The following is a 26,091-nucleotide window of genomic DNA, read 5'->3' as shown; positions in this document are numbered from 1 at the left end:
TGTCTTCTTTTCCTCAGGAGAAAAACATTGGGGAACAAAACCAAGAGCAGCTTTGACCTTAGGTTTCTCTGTGAATAGTTTCTAAGTTGCAAGTGAGTTGTGTTCTAAAACTTTGTAAGATGGTAGTTGGCATTCTAGGTGCTTTTCTCAAACCTTAATTTTATTTTAACCTGGTGGGTATGAGTAGGCCAGAGCCTGCCCTCAAGGACAGGGTGTGAGAGCTGATTTACAAATTACACTGTGTCCACTGTGTGCTCATGCTTTAAGGCCAGGAAGTTCACAGCAGGAGAAACAACAGAAAAAACAGAAACAGTTTCATTTTTGAGGGTCTGTTATGTACTAATACATTTTTGGATATATTGTCTCATTTAATTTTCAAAGCCAACTTTTGAGGAAGGAATTTCCTTCATTTTTACAGTTTAGATTTAGAACATGGGTGCAGAGGCTAAGTTGCGTTCCCATGTTACACAGTGTTTCTTGGTAAGTGGAAGTGGTACATACAAGCTTTGGGCCCTGAGACCTGGTTTCCATCCTACCACTGTGACCTCAGGAGATTCTTTAACCTCTTACCTGTTTTTGAAAAAGGGGACAGTGATGATGCTTTAATTCACAAGGTTATTGTCAAGAAGAAAGGAGATGATGTATGTCACGCCCTCCCCACAGTTTGGGTTTAGTACCAATAGATGAGAGCTCTAATTATTATTATTATTATTAATTTTTTATGGGGCCCAACGCAGGGCTTGAACTCATGACTTTGAGATTGAGATCGAGAGCCGGACACTCAAACTGCTGAGCCACCCAGGCGCCCTTGGGAGCGCTAATGATGATGGCAGGTGTATGGCAGCAGGGACAGGGTCTGGCATGTAACAGACGCCCAGCCCAGTCCAGTCTGTGTCAACTACCCATCCTCCCTTCTTGCAAGCCCTCCCAGCTTCTCAGCTGTCCTGGTCTCTTTCCCTTGGGTTTTTAAAGACCCTGATGGAAAGATACATTTCATTTGGGTTATAATGGTGGGTTCTTGGAGCCATAAATTTCATCTCCATTACACAGGAACATCCCATCTCATCACAGTTGTCTTTGAAAGGTTATCCTGAGCATTTTCGCCCAGGCGTCAGATGGAGGAAGGCAAGGGTAGGAAAGCTAAGAGCTCAGATGAAGGAGAGGTCGGGGGCAGAGAGGGAGGAATCAACTTGGGTATCTTCCCAGCTTCATTTGGTCCCTGCCGGCCTCAGCAAGGACTGTGCTAAGGCCAAATGTGGCTGGATTTGTAACTGAGAAGAGGTTAAAGGGCAGGACAGGTGCTTATGTATGACATACTTGGTTCTCCTTGCATAGTCATGCTTTTTCATTCACATATTCAATCAAGAGTTTGTTGAAGCTCTCCTGGGTTCAGGTCACTGTCAGTCTTTGGGACTCACAGGGCACATCCGTTCTCACGAAAGCAAGCCAAGCTGACAGACGGGTTTCAGACAATTACAAGTCACTTATTAAGTGGCAGGATGGAGAGAAGCTGGGGGAGCTTTGTCAGAATATGTTAAAGTTATTTTTCTGTGTTTGCTTCTCCTGTTAGACCTTGAAGGCCAGGAATTGTGTCTTTTGCAATTTTGTATTCCCAGAGCCTAATCTTACATGCATCCCTGAATAAATATGTATAAGTTCAAAGCTGGCACAAGGAGAAGATAGTTTATAAATGGTGCATTTCAACTATCTGTGTATTTGTGGAAATCTCAACCCGATAAATGGAGACATCTCATAAGTCCTTGATCTATTTTTAGAAGGCAGAAGATGGAAATTGTGGCTCCCTGATTCATGCTGAGAACTTTGGGTGAAAGTGGCTTCCATTTCTTCATGTTGGAAGAGTCTTATGGCCTAGATTTTTAGAAGGAGATTTTACAAAGCTCAGAGAAAAGATAGGGTACCTCCAAGGCCAGCAGAACTATAAAAAGGAGTATGGTTTCATCCAGATGGGTAGGAAGCTCCAAGAAACAAAAGTTGTGATTGTAGATTCCAAATCACACTGATAAGCAAAAATGGGGCCGGCTTCTGAGAAGGCAGCGCAGCTGTTTGGGGCCATTGCAAGAGAAGCCAGATTTTTAAAAAAATAACAGCTTTATTGATACATAATTCACATACCAAATTAACCCATTGAAAATGCACAATTCACTGGTTTTTAAGATATTCACAGCTTTGTGCTACCATCACCACAGTCAGTTTGAGAACATGTTCATCACCTCAAAAAGAAACCATGCCCTTTAGCTCTTGGGGCGCCCCCCCCCAATCCCTTCAGACCTAAGCAAGCACTAATCTCCTTGCTGTCTATAGAGTTGCCTAATCTGGATGTTTCATGTAAATGGAATCCTATAATATGTGGTCTTTTGTGCCTGGCTTCTTTAGCATGATGTTCTCAAGTATCATGCATCTGTACTTTATTATTATGACCGAGTAATATGGACATTTGGGTTGTTTTCACTTTTTGTGTGTTAAGAAGAATGCTGCTGGTCATGTGTAAGTTTTGGTGTGCACATGTTTTCATTTCTCTTGGGTGTACACCTATTAATGGAATTGCTGACTTCTGTAGTAACTCTGTTTAACCTGCCAGACTGTTTACCAAAGTAGCTGTCCCCTTTGACATTCCCACCATCGGCAGTGGGTGAAGGTTCCTGTTTGTCCACATCCTTGCCAACGCTTGTTGCTGTATTGTTTGGTGTTTTTATTTTAGCAGTCCTAATGGGTGTGGAGTGGGATCTCATTGTGGATTTGATTTGCAGCTTCTTAATGACTAATGATGTTGATCATCATTCATGCGCTTTTTTTTTTTTTAATTTTATTTATTTATTTTTGAGAGAGAGAGCATGTGAGAGCAAGAACTGGAGCAGGGGAAGCAGGGGAGAAGGGCAGAGGGACAGGGAGAAGCAGACTCCCCGCTGAGCAGGGACCCAATCTCTGGACTCTGGGATCATGACCTGAGCCAAAGGCAGATGCTTAACCAGCTGAGCCACCCAGGTGCCCCCATAGTTCATGTGTTTATTGGTCATTGTATATCTTCTTTGGAAAAATGTCTGTTCAGATCCTCTGCCCGCCCTTCATCCCTCCTTCCCTCCCTCCCTCCCTCCCTTCCTTCCTTTTAAAGATTTTATTTATTTTATTTTATTTGAGAGAAAGAGAGAGTGCGCGAGTACGCAAGCAGGGGGTATGGGAGAGGGAGAAGCGGGCTCCCTGCTCAGCAGGGAGCCCAATGTTGGGGCTCTATCCCAAGACCCTGGGATCATGACCTGAGCCGAAGGCAGATGCTTAACTGACTGAGCCACCCAGGTGCCCCTCCTCTGCCCATTTTAAAATTGAGTTGTATGTTTTTTTACTGTTGAGTCTTAAGAATTGTTTATATACCCTAAATCCAAATTTTTTATCAGATACGCTTTGAAAAAATTTTCTCCTATTTTGTGGGTTGTGTTTCTACTTTCTTAGGAAGCCACATTTAAGTGGTGTATAAAAGAGACAGGGGCACATAGTAAGCATGAAAGCAAAAGAACAGACTGAACGCCAACAAATGTTTAGAAAGGTTATATCTAGAATGACCCATGACTTGTAGGGAAAGATTTGAAATTACTACAGTAGTTTAAGAAAACTTTTTTATAAGTGTAATACACATCAAGTGCATCGTAAAGATAGAGCTCAGTAAGTCATCAGAAAATAAATACATGTGTGTAATCACCATGCAGGGTCAAGAAAGAGAACATGACCAGCCCCAGAAGCCTTCTCATCGTGCACCTCTGCCATCACTAGCCTCCTCCTTCCCCAAAGGTAACCACTCTTCACTTCTAACACCATAGATTTGTTTTTACATAGTTTTGAAATTTGTAGAAATGGGATCATAAAGGGTATTTTCATTTGTGCCTGGTTTCTTTCGTTTAACTTGTAAAATGTATCCGTGTGTTCTTTGTAGCTGTAGTTCTTTTTTATTGCTCTATAGTTTTCCATTGTATGAATATACAACTATTGATATGTTCTACTCTTGGTGGGCATTTGGGTTTCAATTTTTGATCTTTGGCTATTACATCCTTTGAGGGGCACATGGACATGCATTTCTGTTGGATATATGTCTAAGAGTGGACTTGCTGTGTTATCAAGTATGTTTGAGTTCAGCTTTAATGAAGATCAGGTATGTGAAAATTAGCGTTCAGTCTATAATACAAGATGAGGAAGAAGAATGAAGCTAGACGCACTGTTTAATCTTCAAGGAGGGAGTGCAGAGTCATTCACTCCTTCTGCTATCTTCTCTAGCGAAGAAAGTGGTTTTCAGACAGAAGGGTAGAATACAAAAGATGCAGTAAAGTGAGAGCGTTTTCACTCAGTTAAAGTAGGTAAAAGTCTCCAGGCTGAAATGAGTTGTTTCCTAGGATACTGAAAACTCTGCAATTATTTTCGAGGAACCCATTTGGAAACTTCAAGAAATGAGAAGGTGAGAGAAGCTCCTGAAATCAGTGTTTTTGTTTTCTAAAGAAAGGGAAATGGATTAAGTTGCATGTGAATTTCTGGCAGAAATTGAGTCTAGGTTTAAACAGGTGATTGATAACACTGAGAGAAAGAGGTAGTGGTTATCTGGAGCCAGCAGGGTTTCTGTCATTCCAAAAGTATTTATTGGGCTTCCAATTCCCATAGGTTCCTGGTTCTCCAGGTGCTAGAATACAAAGATGAATGTCAAGCTCCCAATTTAGGATATCAGCTTGAAGCAAGTATTCTTAGTGCATTTCCTTGCATGCATCCTTTAAATGGCTCAACTGGGGGGGAAAACAGACCCATTCTGATAAGCAAGTAATTACCAAATGTATGCAGAGTGCCTGTAAAGCTGGTTATGAGGTACTTTGTGGCCCTGGGAAGGAGAGGGGGAGAAGAGGAAGTCTTTGAAGAGGTGACCTTGCTTCTTAAAATAGGAAGAGACCAGGGGTGAGTGGATGAGGTGGGGAGGGTAGGTACCAGCTGGTATGGGTGTAAGAGCATTTCTGCTATCCTGGGTAAAGTGATTATGAAAAGCTTTCTAGAAACAGGAAGATGTGACTGGCCGCTTATTGGCCTCACAGTGAAAATCTTTGCATATCATGCTGAGGAGTTGGGACTTTTATCTTACTGGGAGGAAAGAGCTCTGGAAAGATTTAAATATCCTGGAAGCAGACAGATCAGATTTGCATTTAAAAAGTTTGCTAATAACGTGGAAAATAAAAAGTACTAATCTGGACCTAGGGCAAGGGGGGCCTCTTACAAGAGTGAAGGTAGGGAGTACGCAGGCCAAGAGGCCAAGAAAAGGAACAGATTCTAGAGGGATTTAGGAGAGACTAAAATAAGTCATTTTGTGCTTATCTTGTGTTCTTCTTAAAAATAGATTTTAAGAAGGAGAGATAGGCTATTAGTTAAGGGATTGCTGTCTTTTGATTTCAACAAAATGTCTCATTTAACAAAATGCTGTCCTTATGAGTGAGATGGAAAATACGAACTGGGTGTTTGGTGGGTTTTGTTGCTTGTTGGAGAAGTGTACTTTAAAAATAGTAGTTTTAATGGATTTGCCTCAGCTGGGAGGGAAGCCTTTCCTACTGTGCTGTTAGACTCTACTTCTCGGGGTTACAACTTTTATCTTTTTTTGTTTTTTTTTAAAGTAGGCTCCACACCCAACATGGGGCTTGGACTCACAGCCCTGAGATCAAGTCACATGCCCGAGCCAGTCAGTGGAGTGGGACTCTTGATCTCAGCCCCACAACTTTTATCTTTTACTGAGATGGTTTTATTGTTGACAGATGTCCGTGTGAAGGAAACTTAGAAAGGTAAGGTAGTTGACAGAAGCAAGGTTTTAAAACACACACGTTGAAGGAAGTGAAATTGGGGGAGGGCAGAAATTTTTTTCTTTAATATTTGAAGTGCAATGTACATTAGTACTAAGTAGATATACAGTGTATGTGTGGTATTAAAATTTCATGGGGGAGTGTGATTAAGGAAAATGTCTAAAAAAATCTCCTTAGGGAGCGATAGCAGCAAAAGGTTGAGTAACACTGCCTTAGAAGAGTTCAAGGGTTGGGGCGCCTGGCTGGCTCAGTTGGAGGAGCATGGGACTCTTGATCTTGGGGTTGTGGGTTCAAGCCCACATTGGGTGTACAGATACTTAAAAATAATACAATCTTTAAAAAAAAAAAAGAATTCAGGGGTTGGAATGGTGAGCTAAAACTTGCTGTAAGAAGAGGTGGAGAGACCCCCGAAAATGTCTACATTTAGGACCAGAAACGAAAGACCTCACTCTAAGATGTGAATACTTCTTGATTTATATGTTTATGTGGAGAAAAAAAATAGAGTTAAGTTTCTTTGTTACTTTTATTTGACCTTAAACTCAGTATGTACGAGTCCACAAGGTGGATTTTGCTAGGAAACGAGTTAATGCAGCCTTAGGCTTCATTTATAAACATAGATGTTATAGAATTTACAGTGTTAGTGTTATACTGTCCAGAACCTGATTGGGAAGTAGGAAAAATGGGAGTATCCAGCAGATGATCAGGCAGATGAGAGCTCTGAGAACCACGTGGAGAAGTATGAAGCCAGAACAGAGCAGAACTGGCTTACTGTTCGGCATACCATGGCGGCGGTAAGAATTACTGCTCAGATCCACAAGCATAACTGAATTGGGCAAGGCTGTGTACTTAATAAATGAATTAAATCAGTATTTATTAAGTGCCTACTATCGATGATAGCTAGCATTGTTCTAGACACTGGAGACTCAGTAGTACATACTCAGCAAAATGGAAAAAATACTTATGCTCATGGAACTTTTAGTGTGTGGAGACAGACAATAAACAAGGTAGGTTTGTAAAATATATCTAGTATGTAAAATAGATAGCATTCAGATATTGACAAGTGCTAAAGAGAAAAAATAAGGGAGGGGGCAGAAAGGATGTGAAATCCTGGGGAGTGGTGGACATGTTCATGAAACCAGGCCAGAGAAAGCCTTATTGAGAAGGTAATTAAAAACAAAACAAAACTTTATATAATAGTATAAAAAACATACAGAAGAGTGCACAAAGTACGTGTGCAGTGGGATGATTTTTTACAAAGTGACTACATTTGTGTAATGAGCACTCAGATTAAGAATAGAATATTACTAGCCCCTGGGGCGCCTGGGTGGCTCAGTCAGTGTCTGCCTTCAGCTCAGGTCATGATCCCAGCGTCTTGGGATGGAGTCCTGAGTGGGGCTCCTGGCTCAGCGGGGAGTCTGCTTCTCCCTCTGCCCCTCCCCCTGTGCATGCTCTCTCTCACTCTTTCTCTCAAATAAATAAATACCATCCTAAAAAAAAAGAATGTTTCTAGCCCCTCAGGAGGCTCAGTCACCCCTTCCCAAAGTATTACCCCTTGACTACTAATTCCGTAACTTATATTTGCCTGTTTGTGAGCTTTATATTAATGCAATCATGTATAATAAATTCTTTTGTTTCTGGCTTCTTTCATTCAACATGGTGTTTGTGAGGTTCATCATGTCCTTGCAGGTGTCTGTAGTTTGTTCATTTTTGTTGCTGTAGAGAATTCCATTGTATGATGACTCGATTGTTTCCTGTCCTTGGCAAGTGAGTGGTGCTGCCTTTTCTGTGCATGTGTTTTTGGTGAAGACATTCTATAGGGGATATAATTAGAAGTGGACTTGCTGGGTCATGGGGTTTGTGTATATTCTTTTTAGTAGACACTGAGAAACAGCTTTCCAAGGTGGCTATCCGTCAGCACCTTATGGGAGCTCCACATTCTTGGCAACACTTGGCATTGCCTGCTGTTGAACTGTAGCTGTTCCGGTGGGTGGTAGAGGGATTCCATCGTGGCTGTAATTTGCATTTCCCTGTGGACTAAGGCAGTTGAGGACCTTTTCATATGTTTACTGGCCATTTTGATACCACTTTTTGGGGCAGTGGTGAGAAGTGGTGGTGAGAAGTGGTTGTTATGGATGTGTTTTGAGAGCAGGGCTGACAGGATATGCTCACGGTCTGGACGTGTGGAGGGGGAAAGAGGAGCCAAGAATGGCATTAGGTTTTATTTTATTTTTATTTTTTGCCTGAGCCACTGGAAGGAGGGGAGTTGGGATGTTGGAGATAGAGAAGGTACATAATTTTTAAAATTTTTCGGCATTTTGAAATAAGTTAATCAGAGAGACAATTATCATATGATTTCACTCGTGGATTTTAAGAAACAAAACAGAGGATCATAGGAGAAGGGAGGGAAAAATAAAGTAAGACGAAATCAGAGAGGGACACAAACCATGAGAGACTGTTAACCATAGGGAACAAACTGAGGGTTGCTGGAGAGGAAGGGGATGGGGGGATGGGGTAACTGGGTGATGGGCATTAAGGAGGGCACGTGATGTAATGAGCACCTGGGTGTTATATGCAACTGATGAATCACTAAACTCTACCTCTGAAATTAATAATACACTATATGTTAATTAATTGAATGTAAATTAAAGACATTAAAATTTTCATCATTTTATGAAGAAAGGCTGTTTGAATACCAAAAGAATAGAAAGGATAAAGAGCATAAATGAATAAAGAGCAACCCTTTAAATTGGATACATTGAGCTAGCTTTATGAAATACTCATGAACAAGGTTTCTTTTCTTTTCCCTCATTTCTCTGAGGACCTACAGTTGCAGGTATTGTTTTGCAGACTAGCTTTGGGAATCACTCATCGGCAGTATTACATATGTATTTTTGACTTTGATGCTATTAACGAGTGAGCATCATATCCATCCTTAAACCTGCAATAGATTGAGGTTAGAGTCTAAATATGAGAAACCATAAAAAAACTTCAGAGTAGGCCATGTGTCATTTCTAGCCCAGAAATACTTCATTTCTTAAAAAAAAAAGAGAGAGAGAGCCAGATGCATCTCAAGGACACATATGGTGCACGTGTAATCATAGTAAAGCTCCATACTCATCTTAGTAACTTCCTTGCCTAGAGGCTCTCTGAATTATTGTTTCTAAAATTTTGTTTGGAAGAAGCCAAGCTCTGAGTTTTCTTGAGCAAGCTGATTTGCCTCGTCCTTAGGGAAGAATATAGTTATTTTTGACTTTTGTGTATTCCCATTCTCCCCACCACCAGTGTTAAAGCTAAGTGCGCTACAGAGTATTCGGGCAGCAGGAGGGGAGTGGTGCCGCAGTCAGGAAGCTGGGGTGGCCCTGAGGACCTGTGACCCAGGGTGAGGTTGGCACCAAGGCTGGTAGACCTGTCTGGAGTCTCTCTTGACGCGTACTTGTGCTCTCCTTTGAATTGAATACCCACTTTCTATTTGGCAGACTGTTGAGTCGCCTTCAGAATGAGTATCAGTGTCATTAATTGGTTTCACAAGTGTGTAAGTGATCTTTTATATAAAAGTTTTGCCTTTGAGTATTACCTGAGAAATACTTGTGTGCGGTTTGGTAGTACAGAGTAATTTGATTATTCAGAGATATCAGATGTCCTTTGTAAGATTCTCCTGCCATTTCAAATAACAGTATTACTAACAACTGATTACTTTTCTCATCTTTGTCAACTGGTTTTGTGGGACTTAATGTCTTCCTACCGAGAAGAGAATTTTAACATGCATAATCACTTCTTGGCGTTTCCAGTCTGCTTTTGGTGTTAGGTCCTAGGGTAATATTTTAGTTACCTGATGTGTCTGTGGGTTTAACATGATTATCTTGCCCTGAGGGTTGGGTGAAAATAAGTGAAAAGTTCATCGCTGCTTTGTGAATTAAGTTGTGCCTTGGCACAGAGTGCTGATCATTTTGGCATTGCAACACAGCATTAGATCACCTTGTCTGCAGTTTGGGAATGTTCTCCAAGTGCTGCCTAACACTACAGGCTTCTCCATAAACTTGAGCTGGTATAGAAAATGATGTTTATTGTATCCTGTTCTCAAATATCTCGCCAAGTTACTGTCATCAGCCTCTTTATTGATAGAAAATTAGTTAGGCAAAAATCATTTTCTTCTTCTTGCATGGGAGAGGTGATGAAATTTATGAGAAAGTACATATAAGGAAAGGTTGGAAGTGTTGATTGTGGATTTGAGCCCTGGCTGGAAACAAAGAACTCTTGACTTACAGTGGAATGTTCTATGTGTTCCTTGTGTCTTTCAATCTCAGCTCTTGTATATGGAAATAATGAAAGGAATATGTGCTACGTGAATTGGTCAGGGTTTTTGGTTACAGATACTAAGATCTATTCTAGTTAGTGTAAACAAAAAGGGATTTATTAGGGGTGATAGGTAGCTTAGCAAATCGTCGGGAGGGCCGAAGAAAGAGCCTGGAGGCCGAGTTTCTGGGAATGGTTGCCAGTACTGAATTGTGGGACTGGCCCTCCGAGGGACTGCTGCCCCTGCCTGGGTCGGGATGCTCCAAATCAGGAAGCCAGAGCCAGAAGCATGCCACATTGCCAGCAAAATGGGTGCCACACATCCTTCCACCCTGCTGCTTTTCCCACGTAACAGGACTCTGTTCTGAAGGAGTCCCATGCGGTGCGCCAGGTTGGTAGAATCTAATTCATAAGCCTTGCCTGTACTGTAGGGTGAAGAAGGCAGGAAACGTTGGTTTATTTGCTTTCTTTTGTAATTCTGCATCGAAAAGGTGGGGTTTACCCAGAAGGGAGCTGTTAACAGTGGTGAGAGGAAGTGTAGATTTGGGGCCTCTCTGAATGAGATGGTCATCACAGCACCTTTTTGAAATAATACTGTGGTAAGAAGACTAATGGATTGCAAGTAACTTTAAGGAAGCCTACTATTTAAAAACACACTTTTTAAAATTGGGGGTGGTGGTGCATAAAGAATATTTGAAACCCCAGCAGGTGCATGCTTATGTTAGTTTAGGATTTCCATATTAGTCTAATGAGAGTATGTTGATAATGAAGCCAAGACAAAAATAATGTCTTTTTTTGCAAGTTGTTTTGTCCTCGGTGAACCAGTCCAGCCCCATTCTTGAGAATCTTTTGATCTGAGAAAGTTCTCAGAAGAACAAATTAAAGTGTATGGATCTGTGATGGTGGGTTAGCATTGTTATAATTTTTCAGATATGGTTATTTACCTAACTTTTTTTCTGAAGTGGACCTAGCCCTGGAAGGGGTTTGGAAATCACATGGTCCACTGCCCTGATTCTGTAGTTGAGGAAATCGAAGGCCAGGGAGTGAAGGGATTAGCTCAAGGTTAGACAGCTGGTTGTTGGTGGTGGGAGGTGGGGTGGCCTCCTGATTTCACAGCTTGCCTGGTCTTTCCCTGCCAATCCCTCTGGGAAAACATGGGTTTCTCCCCAGTGGGATGAAGCTCCAGTGCTTCCTGGGTTCTCATACTGAGATTTAAGTCCTGGTTGGGACATCTCAGTGGGTTGTTAGTTGGATAATACTGCTGTTCTTTCATGTGTCAAGTAATATTTGGAAATTTCTTTCTGACTTTTAAGGAAGACGGGTCACAGAAATAAGAATTTTGTTCAAACTAACACTTGGGGAAGAAAAAAACTGCATAATGATCATGCCTAATTGAAGATGTAAGTTTCGCTTGGTAAACTCAGCTGCAAAAACGAAGGGGGTTTACACACAGCTCTCTTCTGTTTACTCTTCTGGGCTGTTCATAAATTTGCCCATACACTGTTGTTTTGATAAGGCATTGCTATTACATGCACAGTCAGTACAAGGTAAAAATTACTAGGAAACTTTAGTTTGACTCACTTCTCAGCTCCTTCAAGTCTTTGCCCTGAGTCTTACCCTGACCCGATTAAGATTGCAATTCACCCTCCCTCCATTCATGCCTCCATCTCCTTAGTCTATCATCCTGGCCTCTTTCTTTTCAGTAGCACATACTCTCTCTCACATTGTATATGTATCTCCCATGTCATATGTCTGTATGTTATGTTTACTGGTTATGAGTACATCATATATATTATGTCTATATTATGTCCATGTAGTCTCTGTGTGTCGGGTGTCTCCTCCATCAGACTACAAGCTCCGTGAAGGCAGACTTTTGTCAGTTTGTGTATCCCAGCACGAAGAATAAATAGTGCCTGCCCTGTAGGAGATAGTATATGAATGAATGAACTTGGCAAAAAGCAACTACTCTTTAGGATTTCTACTAGTAAAATGCCAGATTCTCAATCCTAGTGTTTATTTTATTCATGAACTCACTGGGGATGGCAAAATCACCAGTTGGTATGTAAAGAAGGTAAATTATCTTAAGGCTGTGAGTTGTGTTATAAACAGTATTCTGGAACTTCCTTGCTTATTTGGCGCTAAGGAAGGAACTCGGCTTCAGGTGAAAAAAAGTCATTAAATTTTCAGATATTATCAGTGGAACAAATTCTTTAGACATTAAAATCTAGATTACTCAGTGATAAAAATGTACAGATATAGATTTGGATGGCAGCTGGTTTTAAATTTAATTGATAGAAAAGCTTTTCATTTCCAGCATTGTGGCAAATAGAGCCAGATTTCAGAGAATCAGGGTCCTGAGGCAGCAGGGGCGGGAAGAGGAAGGGATCAAGGCCTAGGGAGAGTTGGAAAAACCCTTCAACAGAGTCATCCAGATGTGAAAATGCATCTGTACACCTGCTCAGAGAAGCTGGAAAACGAGACAGGGAGACCCATTTAATGCAGATAAAGTCCATAACATTCTGAAATTTTCATTTATCTAATCTGCTGGTAGCCTCCCAGTAAGTTCTGGGCCATAATGTAACTTATAAATACTCACTTTTATTATTTAAAGATATATTTGATTTTTTAGGATTTAAGGGAAATAAAGATGATCCTTAATGTCTTAGGAAGATGTTAAGAAACCTAGAAGGTATCTTAGAAATAGGCTATTCTGGCTTTTCATGTCAGCTTAAGCCCAAAGGTTAAATGACTTGCCCAACATTGCACAACTAATTCTTGGCAGAATTGATACTAACTTTTGTCATAAATTATAACCGAAGCATCTGTAATAAGAGAGGAGTATACAGGCCTCTTTTTGATAACCTAGGGGCGGTTATAAATTTGTTCCAAGATTTATGTTTTATCTTAAAAGTTTAAAAAATGCATGCAGATATTCCATCCTATACAAATTGCATTCTTCTCTTTTTTTTTTTTTTAGAAGATTTTATTTATTTGACAGAGACAGAGCAAGAGAGGGAACACAAGCAGGGGGAGTGGGAGAGGGAGAAGCAGGCTTCCCGCGGAGCAGGGAGCCTGATGTGGGGCAGGGAGCCCGATGCGGGCTCGATCCCAGGACCCTGGGATCATGACCTGAGCCAAAGGCAGATGCTTAACGACTGAGCCGCCCATATGCCCCACGAGCTTCTCTTTTTATGTGTATAAGCCTGCATATTTTTGTGCTGATTTGTGGAATTGTCATCTGGAATTAGAGAAAATGAACAGAATGAAAGATCACCTTACGTTATTGTCTTAGAAGTGTTAAATCAGAGTTTTAAAGAAAACCACAATGGGGGAATAAATCTACTTGATTTGCTTTGAAGTTAAATATATTATAATAGAGGAAATTAATTATAGCACAGTGAAAATACCTTATTTAGAAAATATTTTCAACCTTAACTTGGGAAGAAAGGATTGCTATTTTTGTCAATTCAACATTCTGTGTAAGTGAAGTAAGGCATTATGCTTTGTGTTTTTTTGCTGGAGGTACAAGTTTGGAAGCGATGAGTTTTTTTTTAAAAAAGAGAGAGATGGTTTTTGTATATAATTTTGTAAGTACATTTTCCCTGAAGATTAGATCATATTTTTATGGAGAAAGACAGCCAACCCCGCCCTACCCCTTTCCCCAGCAGGGAATTACTCTAAAGGTTTTGCTTCTTAATCTTTTATGTTAATCTTTTTTTTTTCCCCCCAACACATGGTTAAATGAGATTTTTATCCTGCAGCGGAGTTGTAGCTTGATTTTAATATGCTCCAAAAGATCGTTACCCCAGTTGATTAAAGAGCAGGGTGTGATAGGAAGAGCACCAGTCTGCCAGTCAGGAGATTTTGACTTCATCTTATCTGTAGGATGATGGTTTTACAGTGGTAATGGGGTGTTGCAACCTCTTTCAGCTCGGAGAGCTTATGATACGTATTTGCTCATAATCTGCTTAGTGCCTCATACCCGTATTTCCTAAAATTTCAAGTACAGACAGGGCGCGTATTTCAAGTTGCACTGTCTCCCCACAAAGCAGCTCTCTCGGGATGAATACTTTGGGAGCCAGTGCCCTTTGCTTTAGTCTGGCCAGTGGGTTCCCCTGTGTGACTGCGGTCGTTCTGTAAGGACCTGCTGGGCAGTCTCTGGTGGCTCTCAGAAGGCCCTTCTCCACTGAGCAGCATGAACTCTGTGAACCTCTGAGCATTTTCGAGATAGCCTCCTAAAGCGTGAGGAATTTTCAGATTGGGCCTGGAATCTTTAGGAACTGGACCATTGCTCCTTTTGAGCGGTTTGCCACTTAGAGGCCTTGTATTAATGTTGGAAGTAGCCATCTAAATTTTTATGGTCTTATATTTGCAGATTTTCCACAGATCATAGGTGTGCATATGAGGAGGCCTCTGGCAGAAGGGTCTTCATGATTGTTTTCCCGTGCTAGTCTCATGTACCCAGGGTCTCTTTGTCCTTGAAGGTGTACCGTGGCGTGTGTGTTTTCAGTTGTCTGTATCACACTGGCTAGTTGACTAGCTCTAGGTGGGTATGTGGAAATAGCCTGCAGAATTACTGGATTCTTATCCCAATCTGGCAGACTTGTATGTTTAGAAGCCCAAATACAGTATCCGTTGGCAGGCACGTCTTGGCAAACGGTGAGTGACGTGTGGGTGGGAAGAAGTGCAGTTCTGGGTAAGCTGACTGGGCTGGAAGCCCCTGCCCCACAGCCACGCTATGACTGTAGTCTGGTATCCAAGAGAGATTCGTTTGTCAGTTTTTTAGAAATCATAGCTCCAAAGTCAGAGGCAGCTGTAAAGCCCCTCAATTATTTTGTGATTCAGCTCTCATTATTTTTCACATCTTCTGGATTTGAAGTTTTGAAGATTTACACTCAAATAGAGTCTGGAAGGACTAAGGTACCTGTTAAAGACTTACTTTGAGGCTGAAGAAAGCCTTTATTTTTCTTTCATTTCCCTAAGGTATGGCAGTATTAGAGCAGATGGAAGGCTGGAGTTTGAGCTTAAGTTGTGTGAAAACTTCATCAGCCAATTGGCTGACTCTTAATGGTGAGACAGGAAGAACCGCCCACGTTTTCCATTTTGGATTTGAGTCACAGAAAACAGGTTTCCCGCAGAAACCATTTGGCTTCAACAAGTATACGGAAAATTCATCTTTGATCAAATTGATGTTTTTATCTTCATTGTGCATGTATTTCAAATTAATGATTCCCCCCTTTCAATCCTTAGGTTCAGTTTTGAATGTGAATGGCAGTAAACTAATATCCAAGATTTCTGTATAAGAAGTAGATCAAAAGGACTGTACTTTCAGGTAAGGATCTCATTTTACTTTATCTTTAATAATGCACAGCTGCTTTGGCAGAAGTCTGGCATGGCCCCGACCCCCTTTCCTGTGAATAGAAGTATAGGCGAATTTTCTAAAATGCAGCAAATTGATTGCTATGACAGGTTTCCACTTGTTTGGGATTACCTAAGAGATGTCAGTGGGGTTGGCTACTTAAAATCATTAGAGAAGCAAGATGTGATGGCAGTTAATGTACACACACACACACACACTCATTTAAAATGGCATATAAAGTTGTATTTAAGTTTTCTTTTTCTTTTCGGTAGAGGAAATCATCCTTCTAATACCTACCACTTCCTTCCCATGACTGATGGATTGATCTATCATCTGTCTGTTTCCCATGTATTTAAAGTTTAAAGACATAGATAGTTTTCAGATTAATTTCTCTATCTCTATGGCATCCCAAAGTACTAAACAGTTGTAGGCATAAGGAGATTATAGAAAAAGCTCTGTACTTGAAATAATTTGGAATGTATAGGGCCAGTATTTAGAAATGAATTCTCCCCAGGGCGGGGAGGGAACTGTGTAGACCAAAAAGAAGCAAACCCCCACCCCCCATCCAATAAAAACCATATTTACATAGAAAGTGTTGTGCTGAGTTGGGATTGTCATAGTGTTTCTGGATACAAATGAAAGCATATTTCAGAGAAGTGATATATTGGTTTTTAATCAATTACCTAGTTTTCCTAATTGGTTTCAAGGTATTGAGTCCCCTCCCCATATTAGCTTTTGTACCTCTTTAGGGTGGTTATTTTTCAAGTTTAAAATATGTAAAACTCAATTTTAAATTATTGGCATTGTTTGAAGAGTGAGTAATCCAAAAATCACGTATCAGTAATACATTGTAGGATGGCTCTTGTAGCAGGTTTCATTTCCTAACTGTGTTACCAGTTGACAGAAATCCTTTGCAAAACATTAACATACCAACAAAGAGAGCTCAGTAGAGAGAAACTGGCTTGGGGTTTGTAACAAGCTGCAGATGGTGTGTGGACATAGTTTCTTTCCAGTTCTTCCTGGGCAGCCTTAGTCAGACCTCTGTAGTAACTCTTTTTTTTTTTTTTTTTTGAAGATTTATTTTTATTTATTGGGGGGGAGGGGCAGACTGAGGGTGAGAGAGAGTCTTTTAAGCAGGTTCTGCACTGAGCAGGGAGCCTGGTACAGGACTCGATCTCACGGCCCTGAGATCATGACCTGAGCGGAAAACAAGAATCCGACGCTTAACTGACTGAGCCAGCCAGGTGCCCTGCTAGTAACTCTTTACTCATCTCCCTGCAGGTCTTCCCTGTGGGGTTAAATGCTGTTACCCTCTGCTTAGAATTCTTCTGGGCCTCCCCATCACCTAGGGCAGTGGTTGTCAAACTTTTGGGTCTCAGAAACCCTGGTGTTAAAATTGTTGAACCCCCAAGAGAGCTTTGTGTTTATGTTGATTATATCTGTCACTATTTACTGTACTGAAATGGAGAAAAACTTAGGACATAAAGAATATATAAGCTTTCATTCCCTTAGCTGGAGAGTGATGACATCATTGATCATGAGCTTCTGGCAAACAGTGTACATTTAGGAGAGAAAGAGAAGGAAAAGGCGAATAGCATACTATTATTTTCACAAGTTAGGTTTATTGAGGTGTAACTTCTATACAGTGCAGTCCGCCCTTTTTAGTGTACAATTCTCTGGGTTTTTACAAATGCATGTGGTTGTGTAGACACAGTGAAGATATAGAACATTTCCATCGCCCCAAAATGTTCCCCTGCCCTTAGCCTTAACGCCCTCTGACCGTTTCTCTGTTCTGTAGTGCTTTTTTTTCCCCCAGATGTTAAATAAATGGAATTATACAGTCACAGCCTTTTGAATCTGGTTTCTTTCATTTAACATAATGCATTTGAGACTCATCCATGTTCTTGTCTGTATCACTAATTTGGTTTTTTTTATTGATGAGTCTTACTCCAATGTATGAATATACTGCAGTTTGTCCATTTACCAGTTGGAGAACATTTGGGTTGTCCTAGCGTTAATATTAAAATAGTGTTAACCTCACAGACCCCCTGAAAGGGTCTCAAGGACCCCGAGGAGCCCGAGCCCTCTCTCTGAGGACCTCTAGCCATCTTGAACTACTTACCTGCCTGTGATGTGCCCTCTGTTAAAACACCAGGATCTAGCTTAAGGGTCTCCTTTGTGCAGGCCTTTTTTTTTTTTGTCTTTTTAAAGATTTACTTATTGTATGAGAGAGACAGAGAGACTCCGAAACAGACTCCCCATTTAGTGGGGAGCCTCACATGGGGATCGATCTCAGGACCATGAGATCATGACCTGAGCCGAAATCAAGAGTCGGACGCTTGACTGATTGAGCCATCCAGGCGCCCCTCTGCAGGCCTTTCTAAGCCCTCTTCCCACCATCCCCCAAGGCTGAGCCTCAAGGTTGGGCTGGTCACCACCCCCTTTGTGCCTCTGTCGTGCCTTTTCCCCCGGCTCAGCAGTTATTGAGGACATCGTAGCCTCCCAGTTTCTGGAGGGTGGTGCCTTCTCTGTCCCAAGTACATGCCCGGCGCATGGAAGATGTAGTACATGTTTGAATGAATGAGGTATGGGAGACTTTCTCATATAACATGCGTCCCTCGTTTCAGTTTTGCAAAGTATATATAGCACAAGTGATATTTAATATCTTTTATTTTTATTTTTATCAGATAAGGATGTCTATGGTCTTGACCAGGCTGTACCTTAGAATAACTTGGGAAGCTTTTAATAAACATACTGATGACCAAGATTAAATTCTAATCTCTGGAGATCAGGCTTGAGTATTAGTATTATTTAAAAACATCACTGTTGAACCTGATGTGCAGCCCCCAGAGAATCATTGTTAATAGAGTTTGATTTACCATGAAGTCTTAGTGATGATGTAGTTGAGACTGGAACCCTGGTCCTTGACTCCTACTGGAATGCCTTTCCTCCACGTTCCAGACTCTCATGTGAATAGAAGCACTATAGAGATTTACAGAGTCTTGTAGATGACTGCATTTTCAATTTATGGAGGTACTGTAGTGTGAAGACCAGAACACTGAATTTAGGGTCAGGGGGAGTATGTTTCTGTTTGACTCTGCATTTATTAACTGTGGATTGAAAAATACTTGAGTCCGTTCTCACTTTTAAAATAAGGATACTACCTTAAATTCTAGAAGCTTGTTATGGGGATTCAGTTAGATACTACGTTTAAGGATTTTTTTTTTAAGGAGGCTCCATGAGCCAAGCATGGGGTTGAAGTCATGACCCTGAGATCAAGACCTGAGCTGAAATCAAGAGTTAGATGCTTAACAGACGTCCCTGTTAAAGGATTTTAAAGGATTTATTTAAGGGATTGCAAAATCCTTTTGTAAACTATAAAGTGCTTTCTAAAACTTACTTTTACTTGATTTTAGCATCGTGTATTTATTGGCTAACTTTCCTTGAGGTTCATAAATTACATGAGTAATATATAAGGGTGGTCTCACTGAAATAGTGAAATAACAGATTTATTCAGAGTAAAACTAAGAGGTCACCATTGGTTGCATAGTTTTGATCCTTTGAATATGAATTTAAGTGCATAAATGTGTATGCCTGTGACATACTTTTTTTTTCCTTTGGTTGTATTAACATAGAGTATATTTTGTTTGTTTGTTTTTTAATTTGACAACATGTCTTCTGTCATTCCATATTAGTATATATAAATCCTTCTCATTCTTATAGCTGCATAATTTTTTCATATATTTCCATATTGATGGACATTTAGCCTGTTTCCAGTCTTTTACTTTTATAAAAAATGCTAATGAACATTCTTAGCTCTTATTAAGCCATTAGTTAATTCTTATTAAAACATTTATTCTGTTTTACAGATAGTGGGAGATGAAGTAAATGTCTTGTGAATGAAATCTTAGACATTTTCTACTCAAGTCAGGATAGAACTTAGACTTTTTTAAAAATTGTGGTAAAATATAGTAGACTTTGGAGAATTTTTTCATAGGATCTTTGTAAATTTAGTTTGTTTTATTTTTCTGGTATTATCATTTCACTATTTGGATAAACTTTGAAAGACTAGTATGTATATTTCTTAACTCCTTTAGGTGTGATTGCTCATACTTTTCGCTTGACTAACAGCAGCAATGCTGCAAGATGTCAGTACTTACCTATGCCAGGCCCTGTGTTAGGGGCTTATTGTATACATGGTACCATTTCTTCCTCTTAGTAATCCCCTGAAATTGGTAGTGTTCTCCAGGTTAAACATTCAGAAATGGAGGATCAGAGAGGTCAGATCACTTGCCCAAGGCTAGTAATAGGTCTGGGATTCAAAGGTCCTGCTTCCACCTATGATGCTAAACAGTCTGCCAGGAATTCACTGAATCAGAGATGGGACTTTTACTTAACGACATCACAGCTTACTTTGCAAATTACTGGTGTTTGTATCTGCATATTTTGCTTTTTAGTTCCAGTAATAATTTAACCTTTGCAGAAAGAGTCCGTGCTTTCTTTTTCTTTTCTTTTCTTTTTCTTTTTTTATTTTTTTAGTCCGTGCTTTCGAGTATCCATTTTGTAGAAAGTATTTATAATAAAAGCAGTATCGTAATATAATAAAAACAAATGCTTATTGAATATAATAAGTGGTATTTTGAAGTGAAAGAGGCCACTAAATGGAGAGTTGATGTTGAATTCTGTTTATTAACTAACAGGATAACCCTTGGTAAATGAATGTTGTTTCCTCAATAGTAACATAATATTGGACTAAATAGTTCACTCTATACTTCATCAGCCGCCTGTCCTAAATTATAGTAGTGTGAGTAAGAAATACTTGGGAGAACATTCTTCAGTGGTAATGTAGATGAATTGCGAAATGGAATTCTAGTAATGCTTCCCCTTGCCTTGAGTAATAAGGAGAATACTGCTGGAAGGGTTTGTTCATTCATGACAAATTAAAATGATCTATCTCTGTTGATGAAAGTACCAAAATGTAGCCTCATAGTTTTTTTATTTTTTAATTAATTAATTAATTAATTATTTTTTAGAGAGGGAGAGCATGAGAGAGAGAGAGAGAGGCAGGCAAAGGGAGAGGGGGAGAGAATCTTAAGCTTAAGAATCTTAAGCCCCGACATGGGGCTCGATCTCATGACCCTGAGATCATGACCTGAGCCAAAATCAGAGTCAACTCAACTGACTAAGCCACCTACGTGCCCCAGCCTCAAAATTTTTTAAGCACGTTGAAATACATGTTCTTACAATATTATTATAGGTACAGTTTTGAGTATTTTAAGTGACCATGGGTGGTTATTTCTCAATAATGATCATTATAGATGGAGTTTTAGCAAAGATACGGTTTCACATATTCTTTGTGTACTCTTATGTCACTTTTCACTTGAATGATAAAATAAAGCTGAGGTCTAAGTGACATAGTCTGGAGTACATGTGATGGTGGGTATCAGCTTTTTAACCCTTACTTCGTCTCCTTAAAGCATCTCTCCTTTTTAAGCCTTAAAATATGGTGACTGGATGGTTGAAATAGATCTTTTGCTGGACTCTTAGCCTTACAGACTGAACTCTTTATTAAGAAGTAAGAAAACATATGGCAGAGCACACTTCAAATATCATCGTATTGTCTCATTCCTGGTTTTTAACTTTATAAGCATGTTTAAAAAGAAATATTTTTGGCCAGTACCTATTTGATAATTGACTAGCAGAAGAGAATGAGTGTGCTGGTTCACCTTCCCGTGTGGATTTGTTCACTCCGAGTTAGTGTGGCACCAGAGTGGGCTTCCGTCATAGGAAGCAGTTGGGTGGCAGTGACTTTTAGTTGCTCTTGATAGGCAGTAGATTCCAGTCAATAACCTAGTGCAGTCTACTCCATACAACACACTGTAAAAATGTTCTCAGGTTCATTTTTTCCTCTTATTTGTAGATTTACTGATTTCCTTGGGTATATCCAGAAACAACATTGTATTTGGGGCTGCTTTCTGAGATGACACAGTCCACCCTTCAGAGGAATTCATTTCTTTCTGGAATTTAGCATTTGTTATTTTTATCCCTGTTCTCTTTATTTAAATTTTCAGCTTTTAGAATGTAAATTCTCAAGTACATTTTGCCTCGGTGACTAAGGGGTATTATGTAAGGACCCCCTCCCTTCAGTATGCGGACATCACATTTCTTGGCCTATTATTTGTTTTGCATCTGTATCTCAGTGTAATCCTAACAAGTTCATTCAGGCAGTGGTTAAACTGAGGTTAAGTGGTATTATGGTTGTTTGGCAGGATATGGCCATAAACATGTCTCTTTAAACACAGAATGGCCTGAGGTGGCTGTAATGTTCAATTGCATAATCACAGATCACACTTGACAAACACAGGAATGAGTACACGGGCCTCATACATCCTCAGTCAGAAATTGCCCCACAGGTTGGAGTCTGCTGTAGAAACCATCTGTAGAGTTCCCTTGAGTGTTTTCTTAGATAATTACATTAATATCGTTCATTTAATTGGAATGTTTCTGATTAGATGGAACTATGAATAGTAGTATTTCAGGGTTTCCAGAAAGGCCTCCCACCTAACATCTAAAGGAATAAGTTAAAATGTTACAAGTATTTTAAAAATGTGTATGTTTCTCAGAATTTTTTTTTTTTTAAAGATTTTATTTATTTATTTGAGAGAGAGCATGAGAGGGGGGAGGGTCAGAGGGAGAAGCAGACTTCCCGCTGAGCAGGGAGCCCGATGCGGGACTCGATCCCGATGCGGGACTCGATCCCGATGCGGGACTCGATCCCGATGCGGGACTCGATCCCGATGCGGGACTCGATCCCGGGACTCCAGGATCATGACCTGAGCCGAAGGCAGTCGCTTAACCAACTGAGCCACCCAGGCGCCCTGTTTCTCAGAATTTTATCATATTTTCTCCTTTCTTTCTTCTCTCCCTTCCTGGTGTTTTTGTGACTTGAAAGCTGTTTTGCAAAACAGACCCACAGAAGTAATTCACCTTCTAGAGATTGGATGGGGTGGAGTTTAGAGTCATTCTATTTGAAATGACTGGTAATGTACCCATTGAGGGCATCTCTGTATAAATGTGAGGAACTGGTTTTGGAGCTCTTAGATAGTATTGGAAAATACTCCATGATACTGTGGGCAGCTGAAGAACAGAAATAAAATGCCTATTATAGTGGGTAGAAAGGCCTTTGGGGCATATTATATATTCTCTGAGGCTGATGTGAATATTTTTGAAAAAATGTTTTATTTCCTTAATTACCATTTGCAGTATTTATCAGGAAATTGGATATATTTGATATGGGCCTAAGTGTTTCTGTAGTCTTAATTTTTGCTAAATGTTTTTATTGAACTACTTGTTTTTCTAAAAGTAGGTGTTTTAATTTTTTGTAATTGTATATATACATTTCATGTATTTTATTCAACCTGATTTTGTCTGAAACTTGCTTAGAGAAACCAGATCCAGTTAAAAATATTTCCTTGACAGAGGCCCCAAGGTTGACCAAATTATAGATTTTTATTTGAAATATTTTTTTTAAACTTATTTTATTTTTTAGCAAAGTAATAATATCCCTGGTTTAAATAGTAAGTAAAATTGTAATTCATACTCGAAGAGAAAAAATCCTGTGCTCCACCTGTTTCTCTTCAGAAGCAACCATTTTCAGGTTTTCTTTTTCAGCTGTTTCTTCTGGCATTTACTGCCATATATTTAAATAACTAATTTTTACTCCTAGGGCTCGGCTTTTCAACTCTAAGCATTATCTTTTGACTATTTCCTACAGAAGATGAGGATTTAACTTCCTGACTTTTCTTTCCCCATCCTCCCAATTTTAAGTATAAGGCTCACACCCAATGTGGGGTTTGAACTCATGACCCCAAGACCAAGAGTTGCATGGTGTACTGACTGAGCCAACTGGGCACCCCACTCCCAATGATAATTTTATCTAATTTTTGTCAAGTTATCATTTAATATTTACAGTATTATCGTTTAAATATTGCTGACTATGGCCACAGAATACTCAATGGTCACCCGCTCTTTCTCTAACTTAGAGATAGTGGTTACTTCGTTTTTAATTGGCTTTGCTTTCTATTGATCAATAATTTTGCTCTAAACATTCTGATAGAACTATAAAGACTCAAATGGTAAAACATCTTAGGGTGTCTATCAGTTCCAGTTTTTCTCGGCATTGTCAATCCCAGAGTTCCATGTCATGTTGGTGAATGGCTTGCTGTCCAGCCGCCACAGAGCTGCCATTTTGGGACTCCTCTTTATCACCGTGTGGCGGGGGGCTAGGTTGTTTTTTCTTTGATTGCTCTTCTGTTTTTTGGATTTTGTGTTGTCATCTCTGTTGATTCTCTCATTTTGGTGGGATGTACACACACACCCCCACACACCCCAATATCCATATGCCCAAGAGTGGGATTAAAAAAAAACTTTTTTCTGGGGCGCCTGTGTGGCTCAGTTGTTAAGCGTCTGCCTTCCGCTCAGGTCATGATCCCAGGGTCCTGGGATCGAGCCCTGCATTGGGCTCCCTGCTCCGTGGGAAGCCTGCTTCTCCCTCTCCCACTCCCCCTGCTTGTGTTCCCTCTCTCGTTGTGTCTCTCTCTGTCAAATAAATAAAATCTTTAAAAAAAACAAAAAAAAACTTTTTTCTAATCGTTTGCTGCTAATATATAAGAAAATACTTGACTGTTTTTACATCAACTTTGTATCTTGCAGTCTCACTAAATTCATTTATTAGTTCTAGTAGGTGTTTTGTACATTCCCTGGAATTTTGTACGTAAATGATCATATGATTTGCAGATAAGAAGTTTTACTTCTTCTTTTCAGATCTTTATCCTTTTTCTTTTTATTGCCTTCCTGAATGGCTAGAACCTCGGGTTAGTGTTGTTTAAAATATGGTAAATAGAGACATTCTTGCCTATTCTTCGTCTCAGGGGAAAACAAGTCAGTTTTTCACCTTTGAGTGTGATGTGGCCTTTGGCTGTTCTTCATCTGTTTGGGGAAGTTCTCGAATTCTTCCTACTATGTGGGGAGTATTATCATGAATGGCTGTTGGATTTTGTCAAATACCTTTTCTGCATCTAATCCTGATCCTGAGATTTTTCTCCTTTAGTCTGTATGTTGATTGATTTTCACATGTTAACCAATTGTTGGGATAAACTGTACTTGCTCATAATGTACCTTTTAATACATTATTGGATTTGATTTGCTAAAACTTTGTTAAAGCTGTTCATGTCTATATTTATGAGGGATACAGCTCTGTCATTTTCATTTTTTGTAATGTTTTTTCAGGTTTTAGTATTAGCATTAAGCTAACCTTATAAAATGAGTTGGGAGGTAATCCTTCCTCCTCTATTTTCTGAAAAAGTTAAATTTCCTTCTTGAATGTTTGATAGAATCTACCAGTGAAATCATCTGGAGTTGTTCTTTTCTTTCTTTTTTTTTTTTTGTGGAATATTTTTGATAACAGATTTCCTATCTTTAAAAGATAAAGGGCTACTTAGATTTTCTGTTTCATCTTGTGCCAATTTTGATAGATTCTATTTTTCAAGAAATTTGTCCATTTTATGTAAGTTGTGCTCAGTTTGTTGGCATAAAGTTACACATTATATTTTCTTAACTATCTTTTTAAATTTTGTAAGATCTCTGGTGGTATATGTTTTTTCCATTTCTGGTACTGGTGATTTGTCTTTTGTCTGTATTTTTTTTTTTTTTAAAGATTTTATTTATTTATTTGAGACAGAGAGAATAAGAGAGACAGAGAGCACATGAGAGGGGGGAGGGTCAGAGGGAGAAGCAGGCTCCCTGCCGAGCAGGGAGCCCGATGCGGGACTCGATCCCGGGACTCCAGGATCATGACCTGAGCTGAAGGCAGTCGCTTAAGCAACTGAGCCACCCAGGCGCCCTTTTGTCTGTATTTTTGATCTAACTAGAAGTCTGTCAGTTTTGACAGTCGTTTTAAAGATCTGCCTTTTGGTTTTATTAATTTTCTCTGGTGTCTGTATGTTTTCTACTTCATTGACTTCTGCTCCTTATTATTTTCTTCCTTTTATTTTGGGTTTAGTTTGCTCTGCTCTTTATGATTTCTGAAGGGAGAACCTTAGGGTCATGGTGGCAGATCCTTTTTATTTTCTTATATTAAGTATTTTAAAGTTTAAAGTTTCCCTTTAAGTACTGTTTGAGCTGCATCCCACAAATTTTGATATGTTTTATTTTTGTTGCTATTTGGTTCAAAATTATTTCCTGAATTTCCTTTTTAATTTTATCTTCGATCCATGGAACTATTTGGAGGTGTGTTGTTCAGTTTTTGTACATTTGAAATTTTCCTAGATATCTTATTGTTACTGATTTCTAATTTAATTCTGTGTTGTCAGAGAATATACTTTGTGTGATTACAATCCTTTTACATTTATTGAGACTTACTTTATAGTACACCATATGGTCTATCTTGGTAATGTGCCATGTGCCATGTGAAGGGAATGTGTATTCTTCAGTTTTAGATTGTCTGCAAATGTCAGATCAAGGTGGCTGATCATGTTGTTCAGACCTTCTATGTCTTTCCTGATTTTTTTTTTTTAAAGATTTTATTTATTTATTTGACAGAGAGAGAGA

General features: G+C 39.6%; 1 protein-coding gene across 1 annotated transcript in view; it reads left to right on the top strand.

The window, feature by feature from the left end:
- SIPA1L1 (signal induced proliferation associated 1 like 1) overlaps positions 1 to 26,091 on the top strand; it is a 334,415-nt gene that overhangs the window by 18,490 nt on the left and 289,834 nt on the right. Inside the window, exons 2-3 of the mRNA XM_081829748.1 lie at positions 3,720 to 3,801; positions 15,375 to 15,456. The gene's annotated coding sequence lies outside the window, so the exon portion shown is untranslated. The remainder of the gene's footprint in view (positions 1 to 3,719; positions 3,802 to 15,374; positions 15,457 to 26,091) is intronic.

The sequence above is a fragment of the Leptonychotes weddellii genome, chromosome 9 (genome assembly GCF_054177405.1).
Source record: "Leptonychotes weddellii isolate Sample4059 chromosome 9, ASM5417740v2, whole genome shotgun sequence".
Taxonomy (NCBI): Eukaryota; Metazoa; Chordata; class Mammalia; order Carnivora; family Phocidae; genus Leptonychotes; species Leptonychotes weddellii.
Note: the sequence above shows the minus strand (reverse complement) of the source record. Positions and strands in the feature narration are given on the sequence as shown.